Raw genomic sequence first — 8,855 nt, 5'->3', positions numbered from 1 at the left:
GCAACAGCGTATACGGGAAACTACCAGCCAGTTAACAAAAATAATAAAACCTTACCAGCTAAACAGTGAACTGACAGAACAGAAAAACAGCCATAGTGTTAGTAAAATCACAATATCATAAACTCCGGCCCTTACAAGAGCCACATACGTGAACTCTCATACCAATATAATATATTGATCCCAGCTCTTACTAGAGTTACAGTGTGAGCATTTTACATTGCAATTAGTGCTCTGGCCCTTTCAAGAGCCACAGAGTGAACTCCCCACACCAATACAAGCCGTTATCTCTGGCTTTTACTAGAGACACCCTGTGAACATCGTACATAGTACTAGTGTTCGGCCCTTACAAGGACCACAAGTGCACCCCGCTCAATCCTAGTGAGACATTGAGAAACTAGTGTCTACGACTGGCCCTTTCGAGAGCCACAAAAAGAAATCGAAATGCCTTTACAGGCTAAACGTACGCGGAAACCCATCCAGGACAGTAAGAACATTTTGAAAAAGTATAAAGCCTTGAAGTACACGCCCATTGGGCCTGTGCCAAAGAAACGAGTAGTGCCACCCTCCCCCCGAATTATCCCAGAGCCAATGGAGCCTCTACCCACCCACAAACCCACGAAGGACAACCAGCCAGCACCGAAGACAACGAGTCAGGAGGTCTTCCCCCCCCTCCCAACCCCACCCCAAGTGGAACAAGCAAACAAGACTAGTGAAGCTGAAACTGACAGCGCGAAAGCAGGTCCGTCAAGAACGTCAAATGACGACACATCAGGATATATCACCCCCAAGAAGACGTTCAGACCAAAAACGTCATTGTGTGCAACCATCGCTTCTGTAGTGCAATTCAGGAACCAGTACTCGGTGCTTCGACAGCAAAAACTTGACAGAGAAGCAGCAGCCGAAGAGGAAGAGGACGACGAAACAACAATCTCAGAAAAGATCGAGAAGATGGACATCATCCAAGAAACGGGAGAAAGCCCCAAAGAAATCCCCCTCCCGAATCTCGCAACGAAGAAGATACCACCCATATACATATACGGCATCAAGAACAGAAGTACATACGTCCAGACCTTGGCTGCCACATGTACAGAACCCCCAGAGGCTTTTCACAACAAAGATTTTATAAAAATACACTGCGCCAATATGCAGGACTTCCAGAAAATCGACGCCTACTGCCTCCAGACGAATGCGTCCTACTCCACGGAGCTACCAAAATCAAACAGACCTCTCAAAGTAGTAATCAGGAAGCTACCTCTTGACACATCACCTGACGACATACATAAAGCCTTAGAAGCACTGGGATACACCCCCGCTGCGGTCTCTCAACTCAGAGGCCGACCAGACGAGAAGGGAGTCAGACCACTCTTTCCGCTGTTCTTGGTCTCTCTCCCAAAAACAACCACCAACTCTGACATATATAAGGTTCGCTTCCTACTCCACTTCAGAGTAGAGATAGAACCGTACAAAGGCACAGACATGCTGCAGTGTTTCAGGTGCCAAAGGACAGGACATTCCCAGCTGACCTGCAATGCCACTCCACGCTGTGTCAAGTGTGCTGGACCCCACCACAACAGAGAGTGCCCCAAAACATCAAGGGACACACCAGCCAAGTGTGCTAACTGCCAGGGAGCCCACCCTGCAAATTACCAGGGCTGCGATTACCTGAAGAAAGCCAAAATGAAGAGGGGGAACCAACGATTCACCGCCCCCAATCCGCCATCAGATGACCCGACAAGCACCTCTGAGACAGCAGACACCCCACAAAAGACAACAAGACCAAGTACGTCCACCACAGACAAGACAGTGAGAAGTCGACCACGCCAAGAAGAGTCCACCAAACCTCAGCCAACGGAAACCAAACAGAACCCACCAGAGAAACCGACCATCAGAGAAACCACCCCAGAGGAAGGGCCAACCAGACGTCAAGATCCGCCACAACGAAAACAAAGCAACCAAGATCAGCCAACCCCAGCGCAACAAGACTGCAGCCAAGAACCATCCCTGGCAGCGACCATCAAGGAAGTGATGGAACTACTAAAGGGACTCAACATCAGGAAATTCATGAACACCTTGAAGTCAGGACTAGAGAAAATGAAAACAGCTACAGACCCCGTCACGAAGTTCACAACTCTCCTTGAAATTGCAGCCAGCATCCTCGATGATGGAACAGAATAAGTCAACCATAACCCGAGACCTGAGACTCGCGTTTTGGAACGCGAACGGAGTCAGAGACCAGAGGCTAGAGCTGACGGATTTTCTCACTCGAGAAAAGATTGACATAGCCCTACTCAGTGAAACTCATCTCCATCCTCCAGACACCTTCAAGATTCGCAATTACGTGATGTATAGAACAGACCGGCAAGGACGCAAGGGAGGCACAGCTGTTCTGGTGAAGAGACACATCGCTCACGACACACTACAGTTGCCACCGTTACAAACCATAGAGGCCACAGCAGTAACCATCCACTCTCCAGATGGCCCCCTTCAGCTCATCTCGGCGTACAAGAAGCCATTGGCACCTATCCAAGCCCAGGACCTGCAAGCGCTAAGAAGACTAGGACATCGAGTTCTCGTAGGCGGGGACCTGAATTGCAAGCACCCCGCTTGGAATTCCAGGGTATCCAACCAGGGCGGACGGGATTTGTTCCAAGCACTGAGAAACATCGACTTCCTGGCCACAGCTCCTCCAGATCCTACACACTTCCCGACTAATGGAGGTGAACCAGATGTGTTAGACATGGCTCTCACGGCTAACATTACAATCAAGGACGGACCAAATTCAGTTATCGCACTTCATTCAGACCACGTCCCAGTCACCATGACGGTAGCGCTGCGTACACACGTTCCAGCCAATCAAGTACCACGCCTCCGTCAAACTAACTGGGACGACTACACCAGGAATCTTGCAGAAATGATCGACCCCAGGCTGCCAGTCAACACACCGGACGAGATAGATGCCACACTTGCAACACTCACGGCATCAATGCAAACCGCATATAGACTGGCAACAACTACCCAACTCATCCCTCCAGAAGAGCAGAAACCAGAGGATCTGAGGACTACAGCACTCATCCACCTAAAGCGCTGGGCCAGGAAGAAATGGCAGGCCACACGCCACCCAGCATTCAAAACCCTATGGAATTCACTGACCACCAGGGTGAAGAAACGCCTCCAGCGCCTCCGACTCAACCAGTGGAACGCCAGACTTCAGGAGCTTGAAACGCCATCCAGAGACTTCTGGAGACTTCTAAAGTCATTGTCAAGAACACCTGGACCCCCCAAAACTCAACCACTACGAGGGCCGCAAGGACTAATTTATTCACCGAAACAGCAAGCTGACCTTCTCGCAGATCATCTGGAACAAACATTCACGGAGAACAACACTCCAGTGCCAGAGGGAATCCTGGAAGCAACACAGCAAAGCATGCAGCAACTAACTGGACAGCATCACCTACCAGCACAAGAGCTAACCACACCTCGGAAGATCCAGCAAATCATCCGAACAATCAATCCAAACAAAGCAGCGGGACCAGACAGGCTTCCACCACTGGCACTCAAACATGCTCCGAGGAAGGCTATAGTTCTACTATGTAGACTAACAAACGCAATTCTAGCAACAGGATACTACCCCGCCGCATGGAAAGAAGCAAGAGTAATTTTAATACTCAAACCAGGAGCGGCCAGGACTGAACCCAAAAGCTACAGACCCATCAGTCTGCTGTCACATCCAAGCAAAGTGGTCGAGCGAGTGATACAACAGAAACTGATGAAGCACATCGAGGAAAACAACATCCTTCCTCCTCACCAATTCGGGTTCAGGCCTGGTCACAGCACCACCCACCAACTGGTCAGAGTAGCTGAACAAATAACTTATCAGTTCAACGAAGGAGGCCACACTCTCGGTCTTTTCCTAGATATAGGCAAAGCGTTTGACAAAGTGTGGCATGCAGGACTACTACACAAACTACTGCAAGTAGGAGTACCACGACACTTAGTGAAAACTCTGAAAAGCTACCTGACCAACCGCACATTCAGAGTCTCCCATGCGAACAACCTCACAGAACCAAGAACAATCAGAGCAGGAGTGCCACAAGGATCCTGTCTATCCCCGATCCTGTACAATGTGTACACGGCAGATCTTCCCACCACCAGAACAACCATGACGGCGACCTTTGCGGATGATACTGCCATCTTCGCAAGTCACCATAACTTCAGATTTGCTCACCTGTACCTCCGCAGACACATCGAACAGCTGGAACAGTGGACCAATGACTGGAAAATTCAAGTCAACACAGAGAAGACAGCACTGGTCGACTTCACTAGGAACCGGACACCACGGGAATACAACTTCACCCTGCATGGAAGAAACATACCCATCCAACAACAGGCGAAATACCTTGGAGTAGTGCTGGACCGTCACTTGAAATTCGGAACCCACCTGGAGGCAACAGCCAAGAAAGCAACACAAAGATTCCGATCCCTTCTACCCATCCTGTTGAGCCCTCAACTCACCCAAGAAACAAAACGACATGTTTACCGAATGTACATCCTACCCATCCTAATGTACGCCCATCCAGCATGGGAACACACATACCAGTGTCACCTGCGCCACCTCCAGGTGGTACAAAACAGAGCCGCCAGGGCCATCACGGGCCATTCTATGGACACCCGAATACTTCAAATTCATGAGGACCTCGATATCCCACTACTTCAAGAACTGCGTCATCAGCAATCAACCAAATTCTGGATGAAGGCTTCAAGATCAACAGATCCAGTCATCGCATCCCTCGGAACCAAAGACCCACCCCGTCGACTGTACAAGATGCCAAAACCGCCTTAACAACATGAAGGACAACTAAAGGAACCTGCGACAGTTGCGGTTCCTTCAATCACATACGACCACCTCAAAATCAACGCCAAGTTTCAACACAGAAAGAAGACAAGGGCTTTGGCCCGTTACTTCCTACAAATAATCAACGGTCAAGAAAACACTCAGCTTGGGCTTGTATTTCTCGTGTGTGGTGAGCGAAGCAGTAACATATCGAAATGACAGGACGTGGAAAAGGAGGCAAGGGTCTTGGCAAAGGAGGTGCCAAGCGCCACCGTAAAGTTCTTCGTGACAACATCCAGGGTATCACCAAACCCGCTATTAGGCGTCTTGCTCGCCGTGGTGGTGTGAAGCGTATCTCTGGTCTCATTTATGAAGAGACCCGAGGAGTATTGAAAGTATTCCTGGAGAACGTAATCAGAGATGCTGTTACATACACAGAACACGCCAAGAGGAAGACAGTGACAGCTATGGATGTTGTGTATGCCTTGAAGAGGCAAGGAAGAACCCTGTACGGTTTCGGAGGTTAAGTTGGGGTTCCTCCTATTTTGGATATAAAATTGGCATAAACGGCTCTTTTCAGAGCCAACAAATTTATATAAAGGGAAAGATTTACTTTGTGCGATTTTCTGTTAGATTATAAGAATTCGTGTAACTACATTAAAGCCTTTTGATGCACACAAAATTACAGACGTAGAGAGATTAATTTGAGAAAATCATACGTTTTTTTTTACATTATGTACGTTCATGTATACGTATTCATATGTAGCAGTATTAATGCTGGAGAAGGGGTTCTGGTTGGAAATTGGCGATTTGTTGGAAGTAGCGAGCATGAGAGATGCGAAACGCAAGTCGGAATTTCTGTTCTGACAGTAGGATGTACGTATAGAGGCTTATACAACTTCTATACTGTGCTGTGAGGGGCGAATAATGCGTTAGAAACCTGAATCTTGTCCTTTATCTTGTTTACGTGGTCTTGGGTTCGATTTTTTTCTTTTGCGGTAGTGTCTATTGTGATTTACATGTAAATTAATGACACTTCGTAGCGGGTTAGTAAAATAAAGAGTAATACAAATATGAGATGTAGGTTAATGCATTGTATACTTCACATTATTTACTAAAGAAAGGCAGTAGTTACAAGAAACCTAGGCTCGCTCGTTGGGCACAGTAGCAAATGAGTTCTGAGATCAGAGAATAAGAGTAGTTGCGTATTACAAACCATATACATATAACACATATCACACAAATATGAATATCGACCTTGCAAAGAATAAATCGTACTTAAGTGTGCATTTAATGTCATTACTATGTTGCAAAAGAAATTTAGGAAAGTTTTTTGATCCGCTCTGTTCATGATGTCATTGGGGCATAGTAATGAACAATAATAAATGTCGAGAACATATTGAACAGAGTAATTTCAGCCAAGCCAACGCAAGAGAGAAACATGAGTGCTTTAAGAATGTTGGAAATTCCTTTGTCTAGCATGAAGTACATGAGAATATGTGGTATGAGGTTTTCTTCCATTGCTGAGAATCTGGGCTCGACTGTCCTGTCCTCTGGGTAATATGAGCCCGATGTACGCAAATATCAAAAAAATGTAGCTAGCGACAATACAAAAGGTAATGATCTTATAATTAATAATGTAGTGGGAACTAAGCACATCGCTGTTTGGAGTATTCTAAAGATAGTGTGACTTCCTATGGGCTTCAATTACGATCGACGACTACACATACTAATTAATCGAATAGCAGCGAGAATTTCGAATGACACTAAGCAACTATCTCAGACACTTTTGATGAGTCTGTATATCGAAAACAATTCATTTCAATCGTAAATCTCCTCTATAAAGGGGTTTGTGGCCCTCATAAGGGCCGATTTGTATGAGATATAGGTCTTACATTTATGCCTTCTTCTCAGTTTTCTTGGGCAGAAGTACAGCTTGAATGTTGGGCAAAACACCACCCTGAGCGATTGTAACTCCAGACAACAACTTGTTTAATTCCTCGTCGTTACGGATAGCTAACTGCAGATGACGTGGAATAATCCTAGTCTTCTTGTTGTCACGAGCAGCGTTGCCTGCCAACTCAAGAACTTCAGCTGCCAGGTATTCCATGACTGCAGCCAAATACACGGGAGCGCCAGCACCAACTCGTTCGGCATAGTTACCCTTTCGCAAAAGACGATGGATTCTGCCTACTGGGAATTGAAGGCCAGCCCTGCTGGAGCGGGACTTGCTCTTTCCCTTGACTTTTCCACCTTTGCCGCGACCAGACATTGTTCAATATTCTTTCGTAATAAGATGAGAGGAAAAATTGCGGCCTCCCATGAATCAAGTCAGTTTTGTTACTACTTCAAGCGTGCACCCGAGTGCATCAAATGAAAAGCAAGGCAGTTGGCGCGAATTGAAACACGTACTGTAATTTAAATGAAGTCGATAAATCGGCGGACACATCTAATTTTGCTGAACGAGTGAGTCATCATGCCACCAAAAACTAGCGGAAAGGCTGCAAAGAAGGCTGGTAAAGCCCAAAAGAATATCTCCAAGGGAGATAAGAAGAAGAAGAGGAGGAGGAAGGAGAGCTATGCCATTTACATCTACAAAGTTTTGAAGCAAGTGCATCCTGACACTGGCATATCTAGCAAAGCTATGAGTATCATGAACAGCTTTGTTAATGACATCTTCGAGCGTATTGCTGCTGAAGCTTCTCGTTTGGCCCATTACAATAAGCGGTCAACTATCACCAGCCGGGAAATCCAAACAGCTGTGCGCCTTCTTTTGCCTGGTGAACTTGCCAAGCACGCTGTAAGTGAGGGTACGAAGGCTGTTACCAAGTACACAAGCTCTAAGTAAAAATCTTCTTCAAGATTTTTCATTTCAAACGGTCCTTGTCAGGACCAACACATTATTCGAAAGAGTTAAATCACGAAATTTGCTTCATTCTGTTATGTAGAAACACCTTGAAATCCAATTTCTATATGCTGTTAGTAAAAAAGTAAAGCACATAGCGGAGATGTGTCGTGCTTGTATACGAAAGGCATTTACTCGCCGGAGATCTACACTTAGTCATAATAATTTACTTTTAAAAAGTGGTAATACATTCCGTGTTAAGTATAGTAGTAGGTGCACACGGATCGGAAATCAGGTTATTTTAATGTGCCGTGCAAATAAACAGGCTGTTAGTGTAAGAAATAGTGGGTATAACGCTTAGAATATCGATTAATCGCTATGAAATAATGTTGATAAATTATCTCTTGAAAGTACTATAAAATTAATGTTTCTAGTATTTTCGTACTTGAAGGATAATGAAATTTGAAAAAGAGATGCCAACAGCACCTGGTGTTCCCAGGCGGTCACCCATCCAAGTACTGACCAGGCCCGATGCTGCTTGACTTCGGTGATCGGACGAGAACCGGTATATTCAGCATGGTATGGCCGTTGGCAACTACCTTTTCTTCAATGTCCTGTTAAGGAAGTATGTTTTAAGTAAGAATTGACATTATTAACTATAAAGGCAAGCATATTAACGTCGTTAACATTACTTGGAATATACTAATATTCGAATAAATATTTGAATGTTCGAATGATGAGTGATTCGGATGTTCATAGTGCCACTATGTCCTATCGAGTTTACTATCACGAACCACGTATGAAATTGTATATAAATAAATAAAAATAAATCCTTTATTAAGTATTGATTACAGGAAAAAGGCAAACTTACATTCTTTAATGTACACAATGAAATGTATGAAAGATATTTTTAAGATATGTTTCACTTACCCTTTATAACGCAAGGTAGTTTTCAGTGTAGCATCCTCTTCAGCTGCGAGATAACGTAAGGCAGATGATCATTCAGTCGTGAAGCACTAAAATGTAATATACATTTTAACTATTATCGATAAGAATTATTTACTGCAGGGATGCAAATAAAGTGAGGCAAATTAGTAAATAAAAACCGATACTGTAACTGATAATGTAATTACGTATCTGTATTAGTTGTATATACAGTAATCGCACGATTATCCGCGG

At 45.0% G+C, this 8,855-nt stretch overlaps 1 non-coding gene across 1 annotated transcript; it reads right to left on the bottom strand.

Moving 5' to 3' along the window:
- Window positions 1-8,150: 8,150 nt before the first annotated feature.
- Window positions 8,151-8,269, bottom strand: LOC145677124 (5S ribosomal RNA). Its single transcript, XR_014129640.1, has one exon. It is a non-coding gene; the product is annotated as a 5S ribosomal RNA (ribosomal RNA).
- Between the last annotated feature and the right edge of the window lie 586 nt (window positions 8,270-8,855).

The sequence above is a fragment of the Thermobia domestica genome, unplaced genomic scaffold (genome assembly GCF_964235325.1).
Source record: "Thermobia domestica unplaced genomic scaffold, izTheDome1.hap1.1 HAP1_SCAFFOLD_631, whole genome shotgun sequence".
NCBI classification, from domain to species: Eukaryota; Metazoa; Arthropoda; class Insecta; order Zygentoma; family Lepismatidae; genus Thermobia; species Thermobia domestica.
This window is presented reverse-complemented; position numbering and strand designations above follow the sequence as displayed.